Here is a 14,393-nt window from a genome sequence, read left to right on the forward strand (position 1 = left end):
GTGGCAGTGGCCTTAAGTATGTGAAGTTCTCAGCTCATTTCTGCTCTCACAACAGACTCTTGAGCAATCCAAGAAGAAAAACAGGAGTACAAGAAATACATAAAGGAAGGTGGTGGGTGGTGGCATAAAAATAACTATAGAAAGATTTTCGGGAAATATGGTCAAATGCATATTAGCATCAAGCATAAATTTAAGAATATGACACAGAGTAAGTCTCAGAAAGAAAGCATATTGCAAAAGGATATTTATACAATTTTGGATTAAATAAGATCTTTGAACTTGAATTATTAAAGAAAGAGAGCCCAGGAAGTTGGAGATTTGATGTTATACAATAAATCTTTGGGCTAGTATTCTGTAAACTTTCCCTGCATAACTTTAATATGATTGCATTAAGATTAACATCAACTGAGACCTTTGTGTTTACAATGGATTCTCTTTCTATTTCTGCAAACAAGCCTTACTGGAAATCACTACATTGAAAGCCATTAAAAACATATAGATACCATGACTCCAAAAGGCAAGCTGAGCATCATTAATTGCTATTTCACATACATCCCACACACCCCACACAACAGAGGTAAAGAAGGGCTGCAGTTCACATGCTAGCTCTGAGTATAATGTTTCATATCCAATCACAAGCCCACTACTAGGAATGGACAGTTTGGGGTTTAAAGCAAAATGCACTTTTCCCTGTGGAAATTTCATTTCAATGAAAGTCAAAATAAATGGGGCAGAAAGGATATATAATTAATTGCTTTCTTCTTCTCAGCCATGCTGGTATATTCTACGCCTACCCAGGTTCTCCAGGAATGAGCCTTTACCTTGAACACTTCTCCATTCTCACATGGCTCCAGGGGAGGTAAAGGCAAAGAGGAAGTGGAGAAAACCTGTGATACTCTCTAAAAATCACTCCAGGGCATTATGAAGCAGATGCAGAGCATGAGGCTGCAGTTTGAGTCTGCTGTGTTGTCGTGTCTTGCACAGCAAACCTTGTTTGCACGTAAGCAAATGTACATTAAGTTGTGAAGGTAATTAATATAGGCATATTTGCCTTTTCTGCAAGTATTTGAGGAATTAAAAAATATACATTTATTTATTTGTTTGTGCTGGGTCTTAGTTGTGGCAGGTGGGCTCCCTAGTCGCGGCTCGCAGGCTCCTTAGTCACAGCTCGCGGGCTCCTTTGTTGCGGCACATGGGCTCCCCATCTGTGGCATGCGAACTCTTAGTTGCGGCATGCATGTGGGATCTAGTTCCCTGACCAGGGATCAAACTCAGGCCCCGGCATGGGGAGCGTGGAGTCCTATCTATTGTGCCACCAGGGAAGTCCCTATATGAGGAATTTAAGAGTGAAATATAATTCACATGATATCTTAACCAACAGCTGACTTTTCTGGAAATGCTACAAAATATCTTGGAATGCAACTAATCAGTTGATACAGAAAGAGTCTAAAAATGAAGTGATTTGGGGACTTCCGTGGTGGTCCAGTGGTTAAGAATCCACCTGCCAATGTAGGGGACACAGGTTTGATCCCTGGTCTGGGAAGATCCCACATGCTGGTGGGGCAACTAAGCCCGTGTGCCACAACTACTGAAGCCCGCGCGCCTAGAGCCTGTGCTCCACAACAAGAGAAGCCACCACATTGAGAAGCCCACACACTGCAACGAAGAGTATCCCCCGCTCGCTGCAACTAGAGAAAGTCTGCACGCAGCAACGAAGACCCAGCGCAGCCAAAAATAAACAAATAAATAAAAGCAAACCCCCAAAAAAGTAATAAATAAAAATAAAAATGAAGTGATTTTTATATCTCTCTAGAGTTATAGTGTGTATTTTAAGAACTTTTATTCTGTTGATCTTAGATCAAATAAGGAATGAAGAAAACACCTCACTTATTCAATAGCTGGTGAGCCAAGAGAAGGGCCACACCAATATATATAAGTTTTTCTCTAATTCTGGGGAAATAATAATATTTGACATTTGTAATTCAGGCCATCTGGATAAATTGATTCAACATGCTCTTTAGAGGTAATAATTTTCTAATAGGATGCAAAGCTGCTAATAATACCAAGTAAGAAAACACCAAAGAAAAGTATAGACTGTAACTAAGAGATGAGATTGCAACTATGAGAGATCAGCAATACAGGAATATTTTTTTGACACCAAGGTCAATTTTGAAGGAGGAGTCCCCATCCAGATAATCAGAACTTGCCAGTGGCTTTTAAGGGTCCACTCAGTAGATTTGTAAGTCATTTGCTGCTACTATCCTTCTTTCTTTGTCCACTGCCTATCCTCAGTGCCCTCTCTCCATGCTTTAGGAAAAAGGGGACAACCTGGAGTGACATGTCTTCAAACACTCCCCATGGACCAAGATTTAACCCAACCTTCATGTCTCCTTTCCAAGGAGCTTTTAGGGCCTTTCAGAGTAGGAAAGTAATTCCTCTTCACATAAAACTCAACATACTATTCTGCATTCAGTCAGGAAAATGGAAACCATGGTAGGTATTTCAAACATGAGGGATTTAATACAAAGTATCAGAAGGGCTGAAGGAGCAAAAGGAGGAATATGTGATACACAGAGATCTGAAAGCTCCTGATTCTTCTTGTCTGGACCCCATGAACCTGTTCCAGCCACTGGGCAGCTCAGGATGCTGCCACTTCTGGGACTGGAATTGTCACAGTTGTCCCTGTAATCAGTTAAGGGCTAGGGTTATAATCAACAAAGAGATTCTGCTGCTGCCTGGCTGCTGGAGTCTGTAGCTGAACAGCCTCTCTGCTGCCATAGTAGCTGCTGCTGTTGAATTTCAAAGTAGAACATTTCTCCCTTGCTCCAACCTTCTGATCTTTCCCAATGCCTGCCATTGGCAGATACTAACAGGAAGCCACTGGCAAAGAGCCTGAGAAATGTAATTTGCAGACCTCCAGATCTAAGCAACACAGAGCAGATTATAAAATGTTAAGTAAAAAGCTGAGAAGCAAACTTTCTTTAAGGTCATAGCATATATTAAAATTGGGATAAACCAGAGGAGATTTGGGGACCTCTATGTTGGACTTGGTAAAACCACCTATCACATTTAATTTATACTATAATTATGATAAAGAAGTACAATACAAAGTATAAGGGAAGCTATTAGATCTTGAATTTATCTGAAATTTCCAAATAAAATATTTTGAAATTTTAATGATAAATTTGATCTTGCTTCCATAAACATGACTCATTTTTTGCTGCAATTTATGCTTGAGATGGCTACGTGTAATTCTTATCAGTGCTCTTCAATTAAGAGCTCTTCTGATTCTTGGTAGTCTCTATTAATGAGAAACTGTTCACAAATAGGTGAGAGAAAAAGTAAAACCTTTTAAAAATAGCAATTCAGGGCTTCCCTGGTGGCGCAGTGGTTGCGCGTCCGCCTGCCGATGCAGGGGAACCGGGTTCGCGCCCCGGTCTGGGAGGATCCCACGTGCCGCGGAGCTGCGGGGCCCGTGAGCCATGGCCGCTGGGCCTGCGCTCCGGAGCCTGTGCTCCGCAACGGGAGAGGCCGCAGCAGAGGGAGGCCCGCATACCACAAAAAAAAAAAAAAAAAAATAGCAATTCAAAAATTCACTGCGGTTAAAAACATATTTAAAGACTAATAGCTCTTCCTTTCCTTCACTGACAAATATAATGTTGACATTTGTTGTGATACTATGAATGGTTTTGAATTTTATTAAAAATTTACAAATTCACTTAGTGTGTTACTATCATGCATGCACTGTAGTGTAGTTACCATGCAGCTAGCTTAGATATCCCTAAAAAAAAAACATATTGACTGCAAATGGATGGGAACATTGAATAAATATGAAAATAGAGATTTAGGGCTAATGTTGGGTCAGGAGCTACACAGGTCAGAAGCCTCCATCCAAGCTCCACAATCCCACCCTCTCTGCAATTTGGGCACCCAGAGCACATACTCCCCCAGCAGGACCTCATCATTCATGTTGAGTCCATGTTGGTATGCTCTAAGTGGCCTGCTGAAGGAGGCGCCAGGTGGTAAAGCACCTCCTGGACTGCAATTCTTGCATCTTGACAGAGTGGAAGTAAAGGACATTGTTCTGTTTGTCATTTGCAGGAATCTTGGGGCACACCGTCACACCCCATTCCACTAGGGAATCAGTATCTAGAATACAATAACATCCACTTGTGGGCAGCTCTACTCTGAAGACCAGGAAGAACCACATGGTTTTTCTTGCTGTGGGTTTTAAAAGTTTGAGTTTAGTTCTGCTTGGAACTCTTTTCACTGATTTGTAAAAGCCTATACCTATCCCCAATACACAGAGGCATATGTTGACAAAGATGCTGAACAGATTTCTGTATCTTTGTAGCAGAACTTTGCATACAACTTTGAAATAAGAATGCTGGAAAACTATGCTTTGGTTAGTGTGGTTGGCAGCTCTGAGATGGCTCCCGAGGATCTTTCCTCCTGGTATTCATGCCCATGAGTGTGGGTTGGAGTTAGTGATTTGCTTCTCATGAATAGAATAGAAGCAGTGATAAGATGTCACCACCAAGATTAGGCAACAAAAGACTTGCATCTTGCTTACCTTCTCTTGGTCTCTCACTTGCTCACTCTATTTGAAGCCAGTTGCCACGTTATGAACGGCCTTATAAGGAGGCCCTCATTGCAAGAAACTGAGGGCGGTCTCCAGCCAACAGCCAGAGAAGAACTGAGGTCCTTAGTCTAACAGCCTGGAGGAAATGAATCCTGCCAACAATTATGTGTGAGTTTGGAAGCAGATCTTCCCCAGCTGAACCTCAAAATGACTATAGTTTATTACATTGCAGCCCTGGTCAACACCTTGATTACACGGAACCCTGAGCCAGAGGACATTAGCTAAGCTGTACCCAGATTCCTAACCAGAGAAATAGCGAGATAATATTTGCTGCTTTAAGTTTTGAGCTAATTTGTTCCTCACCAATAGATAACTAATACCATCAGTTATCTTCAATGGGCAGAATGAAATTCATAAAGCATTTTATAGCCTTTCATAGTATACCAGGAGCTCACTAATTGCACAAATAATGAGATAATTTGAAGAATGCCAATTTTTGAAAGAGGAAACCAGCAGTAACCCTTACTGAATCTCATGATTCTTCTATCTCCTTCAAAGATTTAGGATTGTGTTTGATAATTCATAAATAAAAATGCCTTGCAATAGATTTGGTGACAAATAACCAAACAAATACAATCTTAAAGAATACACAGAAACTTCATATTGGTTTGCTGCAAAAAGATAGCTGGGTTTTATCTCAGAATATTTTCTAATTGAAAGGGAGCTAATAATTTTAAAATATAGTTTAAGGCATTTGCTTACTCAAAACAAAAGTAATAGGTTTATTATTAAAACACTGGAAAATACAGAAGAGCCCTTTTATGGGATCTTGGAAAATTAACTGGAAAATTAATTGGAAAATTAAAAAATTTTTCAATTTAATTGGAAAATTAAAATTTCTTATTATCCTACATTCTAAAGCTAATCACTATCAAGATTTTGGTGTGTATTTTCAGTCATTTTCTCCTATGCGTGTGTGTGCGTGTGCGTGTGTGTGTATAAAACACCTTTGTAACACATATACATTTGTAACACTTTTTTTTTTCAAAATAGGATTATACTACCCATTTTGTTTTGGAAGCTTATTTATTTCAGCTTAATATAAAATGAGTATTTTATATGTTAGTAAGGGTTTTTCTCCAAATTTCTATGGCTACATAATATTCCATTATATGAATGGACTATGATTAATTTAGCTGCTTATATTCTATTCATTTTTGTATATTATGAAAGTGAGAAGGAGAATGCATAATTCTTTTTTTCCTATTGCTCATGGGTCAAAAGCAAATATAGGGATGACTAAGTTGTAGCTAGCTGTGAGAATAAACAAAAGTGGTGCACGACAGAGACTGCTTTTTACTCATTATCCCTTGCGATATTCTCTTTTTTGCTCCAGGAACCCTTATTTTATTGGGGTAGCAATGATCCCAGTTTGAAAAAACAAGACAAAACAGCAAAAATCTCTGGATCTCCCATATAAGCAGAGTGATGGGATCCCATTCTAGGCAATAAGAAGTCAGCAGAGTGACTGGGAGGAACATCTAGGAGAGCATCTTTTTTAGGGGAAGGGCAAAATCAGTTCGTAGGTGTACTTTTTCTCTTTGCTTTTCCCTCTGCTCTTGGTTAAAAGTATGAAGACCCAATGACCAGCTCTGGCAACCATCTCGAGAGCATAAAGATGAGGATCTCGAGGATGGAATGAAAGCCATTTCTCATATGATGATCACTTCAGTGCCTAAGCATATGGAGTAGAATGGAGAGCAGAATCATTCTCACTCTGCAAATTGTTCTTTCTTTCTTTCCCTCTCTCATGTGTACCTAAAGTTGCATAAGTTAAATGTACATATACCCTCTCTGTATTTATATCTGTCTTAATCTGACACCACTTCAGAAAGCCAATGGTTTCTATTGTATACCTACCTGACCAAAGACTTCTTAAAAGGGTTAAAAATTCCCAAAGGCCAATGGTAATTTGCATGGTGGACTTATGAGTTAAGGGTGTTTTTTGCATTTTATGTAGTATGTGTGCTTATGTGTACTGGGTGATGAAAGATAGGAAGAGGGGAGTGGGTTTGCCTCACTACCAGTGGCCCTATCCATCTTTGAACTCCTTAACTATCAGCTTAGATTCATTGAGTTTGACAGGTTAGTTCAACTGTGATAACCTGACTTAGCCATTAGCCGGATTGCCCAGGAATGTGCTGACATCAGGGGTAAATGTAGGAGGTGCAGAAAGTTGTTTAAGCATAAGGTGACTGTTTAGGTGAGACAAGAATAGTTCCTGTAGCCTTAGACTGTGAGGAAAGATGACCGAGTCTTGGGCCAAAATTGGGATAGAGCCATGTAACATTAGAATTCAAAGGCATCACTGAGAGAGAGAACATCCAATCCAGATGTGAGCAAACTTTATTTGGAATCAAGGAATATAAAAGTGTTTATAGGTTTCAGTTTTCCCCTTCCAAGTTGAAAACAGTTTTTTTAGGTTTCATGGAGAAATGTAAAGTCTTAGAACTTACATTACCCAATTAATTGAATTGAAAAACATCAATGAGAGAGTAACACTGCTTCTTAGCCACTAAAATGTTAATATATGGGCATATTTATGAAGCAGCTCACTACACACAGCTTTATAATTTTTCATCTTGAAATTATATTTCAGGCTGTATTGCAAAGGTAGATGATGGTCCCTGGATTGGGACTGATAATCATTTGATGAGAAAGGTACATAGGTGTGCCCAAAGTCACAGTGCTGATGGATGTCTCTAGGCCTGGAACACTAGTTTCTTGACTCCCAATTCAAGGCTTCCCAGAAGCATTTTAGTAAATTCAGGAGTGTACGGGTAGAGTAGTTTGGGACTTGAGTGACTATTATTTGCATGGAAAGCGTTTTATATTGGACAACTGTTTTTATTTAATTGTTACAGCAACTACTGTCAATTCCCTTATTAAAATTTAAGTTAAAATTAATACAGTGGGCTTGGGTTTGTTAGGTTTTCATCTTCATAGTGAGTTATTTTTAAAATAACCATTAGTTCTGGATATTTTGGGGAATATGCCATCCAATACTGTACTATCAAAACAACATCATTTTATACTGTTTTTGTCCCTTTCAGTCCAAGCTGGCAGTGTTTTAGTAGATAAAATTCTCTCAAAAAATTTGTGGGACTCTTGTGAATCTCACTGCAGTTCATCCATTAGACAAAAGCAACACCTACAAAATCCCTTCTCTACCTTTTGTCCTGCAGAGACTTCTGAGGGACAAGTTCTTAAACTTCTTGGAGGCTGTAGTGTTTGATTAAGAGGATCTGTGAGGCACACCCTTCATCTTTTTAAAGGCCCATTGTGTGATTGAATAGTACTCTGAGGATCCACTTTTGACCTTTGAAAATCTTAACAAAGGGTTTTATAGTCATACTTGTGGCTTTATCTTTAGACTTTTTCTCCTGGCAGTGCCTTGGATCTGAACTTTACTCAAAAACCATTTCCTGATTTTATCAACTTTTGCTGTCTGAAGAGGCTGAGAATTCTTTAAATCATCAGTTTAACAGTCCTTCTCTCAATTTATCTCTTTCCTTTCACATCTTACTATAAGCAGGCTGTATCTTCAACACTTTGCTTGGAAAGCTTCTTACCTAGATCATCAAGTTCATTAGGCATATTCTCTGCTTTCCACATAACTGAAGACAACAGTGTTGCTAAGATTTCTGCCACAATATAACTAGGATCTCCCTTCCTCCACTGTTCCTCACTTCCCTTCGAGCCTTCACCACCAGCATTCTCAAAGTTCAGATTTCTACCAACAGTCTATTCAAAGCAATTTAGGTTTTCTTTAATATGCTTCTCAAAATCCTTCTAGCCTCCACCACCCACTGCTTGGTTCCAAAGCTATTCCCACACTTTTAGGCATTTGTTATGGCAGCACACCACTCTCAGCACAGGGTTCAATCAGCCAAGAAGAACCACTAGGATGGATATATGTATGCATGTATGTATACACAGGGGTTTGATCTTCCTGAATTGTGGGAGCTGGTTAAGAAGTCTCTTAAGCCTGTTGTCTTCACATCTGAACCTGGAGCTTGAAGTCCAACAGTCAGGCAGAGTCTGGAGGGGATGATGGAGATCAAGAACAAGCTAAAACCCAAAAGCATGAGGTCTGAGCCCCATGAGGACAGACTGAAACCCCTGCCAATTCTTTTGCCTCTAACCTTGGTGGTGTGAATATCCTGCAGAAGCCAAGGCTCATTGTCACAGAGATAAACACTCACACCTGGCCCAGGAGTCAGCCACTCAAGGAGAATCCAGGGGAAGATGGAGCTGTTGCTGCCTTACACCCAGGTGCTGCCTCATACCAATGAGGTGAGTCAGCAGATCAGCAACAAGAGGTGAGAGCTACAAAATGGCTGAAGCACTCTAGATCTCCCACAAAAATCTCCCTGTGGCCTGCCCAAAATGGAAACATACAGGAAAGGGAATTCTGTGGAAAGTAATTCATACTGGTTAAATTGGCACATTCTAAGTCACCATAATCATTGCAGTCCAGCCAGTGAGGAGGAGGAAGGAAATGAAGAAAAAAGCTCATCCTCCTCCATTTAAAGACATTACTTCAAAGGGATACTTAACCCTGTGGGCTAAAACCTAGTCAGAGAGATGGGAAATATAGTCTTCACTCCAGTGGTCATGGGCATAGGAATTCTGTTCCTGGGAAAGGAAGAAGGATGAATATTGAAGACAACTCACAGTTTCTGCCACAATACATTTGGCTCTGCCTAGAATGTCTTTTCCTCCTTCCCTGCTTGGCAAGCTCTAGTTCACCCCTATAGGCTTAGCTGAATTATCATCCTTCCTGCAAAGCCTTCACTCTGTTTTCCCATTGGGTTTTAAAGTCCCTCCATCTTGGCATTTTCTTGTTTATTCATTTAGCAATTTTTTTTTTTTTTTTGGCGGTACGCGGTCCTCTCACTGTTGTGGCCTCTCCGGTTGCAGAGCACAGGCTCCGGACGTGCGGGCTCAGCGGCCATGGCTCACGGGCCTAGCCGCTCCGTGGCACGTGGGATCCTCCCGAACCGGGGCACGAACCCGTGTCCCCTGCATCGGCAGGCGGACTCTCAACCACTGTGCCACCAGGGAAGCCCCATTTAGCAATTTTTAAGTCCTTCCTTATGTCAGGCATTGTTCTGGGAACTGGGGATTTAGCAATGACCAAAACAAATTCCTTTTCTTTGAAAAGCTTATTGCATCGTAATTATTTAATATCCTTTTTACTCCAAGGCTATCTCAAATTAAGACAAGAAGGGCAAGATTCACGGATAATTTCAAACATTTTTATTCCCAACTAAATGTAAAAATCCGTTATCCAGAATTAAGATTAAATAATTTTGGGTAAGGCTTCTAAAGTACTTCATATTCTTTCCTATTAATCACCAAGGAAATATTTGTGATTTATAAATTACATCTCTTTTAGGAAGTCATGGACCTTGAAAGGACCCTGGAGATTATGTAATTAAACCACCTCAGTTTAGATGAGAAATCGAGTCTTGGATCACAAGATTATTTACTCAGGATTATGTGCCAAGTTAGTGTCAGGACTAGAAGTAGAATCCAAGAATACTGATTCTTGTACAGGTGCCCTTGATGTATTGCATTTTTGTGAAAAAATCACAGTAAAAAATATACTCCCATTATGTTTATAAAAATCAGTCTTTCCAAAAATTATAGCATCAGAATTTATGTTAAAAAACTGCTACAAGAATAGGGGTGTTTGAGGTGAGTGTGTGATAGTATTAAGGACATTTTCTAGTTCCAGTATGTGGAAAAAAGATATAAATTATTTGAAAATAAACACATTAGATAACAGTAATATAGAGTTGTAAAATGTCAGCTACATTTTAAGGGTGACAGATGACACTTTACATCAAGGTCTATGTAGCCCTTTCCTAAAATTTCCTGGATTCTATTAGATCTGCTTTATGTTAAGTTGAGATCTGTTAATAGTGCACACACACACACACACACACACTCAAAAACAGAAAAGCAGAGTTTTAATTTAAGACTGATATAAAAAATAAAGCCATTATGCAGAGTTTTGAGCAGCCACTGAATTCTAACACATATCCTTGCTCTTTGACCTTTGCTCCCACACACCAACAGATGCAGTCTAAAACACACACCCCCACGTGCACACCTACACTTTCAGCCATCACGCGTCCCTCACACACAGTTCTGATGCCTTTGTTCCACCTTCTTCATCTATGGGAGATAGCACGAAGGAGAAATGAAAGTCACGAGCACAGATGCATAATGTATAAATGTGCGTACTACACAAAGCCTGTGGAAAAAAGCTTTCAGTGAAATAAACTTTAATTTATTTCAGAAAAATTAATTTTCAGTAGAATCAATGAAAATATAGCTAGCTCCTCCAGACCAAATTCATGAGCCTAGATGGGAAGATTGTGATTCAGTTTAATCCACTCCATTTTTATAACAATATATCTGAACAAGTATAATAAATTGATGGTTTCCTGAGAAAGGGGTTTAAAACAGTACTATTAAATTAGCTCTAAAGAAAATAATAGTTTTATCTTCTTATGATGGTGCAGGAAGACTTTAAATTTAATGCATTAGGGGTTTTGCCCCAAAGCCTGAAGTTTTTCTGATGCTCTACTACATTTAGGTTTAGGAGGATACAATTAGGTCAAATATCAGATTTCAAAGCACACAAATATGGAAAGTCAACAATGCTATTGCTAAAAATACACAAGCCAGGAACTGTGGCAAATTCAAAATTATCAAATAAGATGAATGTTATAAAATCTCTCTAAAAGTGGTGGCCATTGACTGTATATTACTACTGCTGACAAAGCATCTTGTATTTTGCATGGCATATTTTTGTTTATCAAGAATCTTAAAGGTTCTGGAAATCAATAAAATTATGAAAAACGGACTTGAAAGGTGTATATTTCCTCCACTAATGAGTAGAAATAGCTCACCTTCAGCACAGGCTAAGACTCTAGGGAATGAATGGACTTCTTTTGTTTACAGGTAGCGGAAAACCTGACCCAAACTGGCTTAAGAGGAAGTTTATTGTCTCCTGTAACTGAAAGGCCCAAATGGAGGTTCCAAACTTCAAGCATAGCTGGATTCAGGCTAAACAATTCACAAGTGCTTGGTTGCTCTCCATCTTTTAACTCTGCCTTCTGTGTGGCTTCAGTATCATGCTCTACACAGTTGTGCTCCAGTCCTACCATCCTCTCAAGTTCAAGACCAAAAAGCAAGAGCAAGTCAGCTTCCCCAGGAACTCAGAGTTACTGACTTGAGTCTTGTGCTCATTCCTGAGCCAATCACCATGGCTAAGAGAATGTGATGTACCGACTGGTGTAGGCCTAAGAAGTATGTTTTACATCTGAGTGAGGACAAAGGTGTAGTCTTCATCAAGCACATGGACTAAATTGGGCAAGAGTGAGGAAAGAGTAAAATTCAGTATGAAAATTGGGAGCTGTTGATGGAAGATGGAGAGTAGATGGGATTCTGGAATCTCAAACGTGGCCATGGAAATATGGTTTTACTGGTTTGGTCAGGACCAATTAACAAGCAGTCTTAGATCAAAGGTGATGATAAAAATGCATAGTGAACCCACTATATAGCCAAGGAAACTGATGATCAGTGGCATATCTGCCTAATAAATGGGTGAACCTTGGCTGTACAATGACAATCATACCACTTACAACTCATTTTTTTGGTGAGGATTAATAAACCAATGCATGTGAAAGTACAGGTGGTTAAAAAATACCCTTTGAGTCAAATTTTCCTTTCTTAGGTTGAGAGTTCTTTAGACTAGGAAGTATGCCTGATTCTTCTTTTTAAAAAAAAAATCTCTAGAACCTAGGATAGTATCTAATATATAGTAGAAATTTAATGTGTGTTGAACAAACAGGTGTTAGGTATATTAGTTAGGTTATAGGATAAGCTGTTGCAACAAAGAGACCCCAACAAAGAGACCCCAACAAAGAGACCCCAAGAGGCTCAAACAAGATACACGTTCATTTCTCTCTCACAGAGCAGTCTGGAGCCTCTGGGCAGTTTTGGTAGGAAGGTAGCTCCGCTCCTGTAAATCATGCAGCTTCCTTCTGTTTTATTCTACCACCTTTTCCTTGTTTTCCTCATAGGCATGGTTGAAGCTGGCTAACCACCATCGCAACTGTGTTCCAGCCCGTGGGAAGCTGCAAGAAGATTTGAAGGGCAAACAGCTTCCTTTTAGGAATGTGATACAGAGAGACGGGGGGGTGGGTGTTTCAGTGGTCTGTCTGTGCAGTGCCCTGGGGGTTGCTAGCCTATCAAGAACTGTCTCTTTAATTGTTACAGACCTGTTGGACCTGGGAATGCAAGCCCCCCTGGCCACCAGAGCCAGGTAATCAAGGGACATCCCCTGGGTGGCAGCTGAAAAGACCTGGGCACTGGAAGTAAAAACCAGGGCACCAGATATGTGTAAAAACTCCCCTCCCGGAGATACTGGCACTCTGGAGCAAGGCAGAGGGAGAGCGTGAAGATAGCACCTGTCTTTCAAAGTCTCTAGAAAGGATTACAGTCAGCCCTTAGACGTGTTTAACTAGAAGCCTGCCCCTCAGGCTGCAGCTATGATGATAAGCTAATAGGCCTCTTTCACAGAAAGACTGAATGCCTGGGTCTATTGCCACTTGCTATGCCCTGAAGGAGGTAGCCTTTTAAGAATTCTTCCTCCATTATAAGCCCCACTAGCCAACAGAGCCAAGTTATGTAGAGGTATCCCCTGGTGGCAGACATAAAAACTGGGGCACCAGATGTAAAGCCAGGGCACCAGACATGTATAAAAACTCCCCTCTGGGAGATACTGGCACTATGGAGAACAGCAAAGGGAGGGTTCAGAGATGGCGCCCACTGGCTGAAGTGAGGCAGAGAGAGAGGATAGAGATGGCACCCACTGGCTAAAGGAGAAAAAAAAGAAAAAGCCTTAAATTAAAAAAAAAAAAAAAAAAAAAGATGGTATCCATCGACTGGAAAAAGGCCAAGGGTTAAGTGCAAAATGATGCTCACCAGTCTCCATCCCTGGAGAGCACCTAAGCAGGCCCCAAATGTGTGTCAAATCAGATGCCTGCCCCTCAGGTCAGTGCTCCCAGACAAGCAAATGAGCTTCTCCCATACAGAGTGGATGACTGCTGTGCTGGGCCCTGGGGGCAGGTGAGCCCTTTAAGAGCCATTTCTCAGACTGCTATAGCCTGTGGGTCTCATTGGTTTTCAAAGCTAGATGTTTTGGGGCTGTCTCTCAGGTGCAGGTCTTAAAAGTTGGGGTGCCGATGGGGGGTTCAAACTTTTTGCTTCTCAGTGAGAAGCTCTGGGTTTTGAGTTCCCTCCAGACTGTGGGTAGCTATGCTGGGGGTGAGGCTTAAAGTGGATTGTGTCCCCCGCTTAGATGTGGGCCTTCTCTCATTTGCCTGATGCACAGGAGTCACTCAGCCAGTTTTCAGGGTTTGTTTGTTGGTTTCTTTTTTTCACAGAGAAAGTTGTTCCAAATATAGCTTTAGATTTGGTATGTTTATGGAAGGAGGTGAGTTCAGCATACTCTTACATCACGATCTTGAACTATCTTGAACCATCTTGAACCACCATCTTAATGCTCTTACATTCCCCTCTCATGAACATGGGTTTTATTCTTTTTTTTTTTTTTTTTTTTGTGGTATGCGGGCCTCCCTCTGCTGTGGCCTCTCCCGTTGCGGAGCACAGGCTCCGGACGCGCAGGCCCAGCGGCCATGGCTCACGGGCCCAGCCGCTCCGCGGCATG

The 14,393-nt window shown here is 40.7% G+C and overlaps 1 long non-coding RNA gene across 3 annotated transcripts in view; it reads right to left on the reverse strand.

Moving 5' to 3' along the window:
* The window catches only part of LOC114484373 (uncharacterized), a 210,092-nt gene that overhangs the window by 24,318 nt on the left and 171,381 nt on the right, over positions 1-14,393 (reverse strand). Inside the window, exon 5 of one of the 3 annotated variants that reach the window (XR_008618882.1) lies at positions 10,764-10,828. The exons of the other annotated variants lie outside the window; for them this stretch is intronic. This is a non-coding gene — a long non-coding RNA (uncharacterized lncRNA). Of the gene's footprint in view, positions 1-10,763; positions 10,829-14,393 lie in introns of those variants that run through there. 3 annotated transcript variants of the gene reach the window in all.

The sequence above is a fragment of the Physeter macrocephalus genome, chromosome 2 (assembly GCF_002837175.3).
Source record: "Physeter macrocephalus isolate SW-GA chromosome 2, ASM283717v5, whole genome shotgun sequence".
Lineage (NCBI taxonomy): Eukaryota > Metazoa > Chordata > Mammalia > Artiodactyla > Physeteridae > Physeter > Physeter macrocephalus.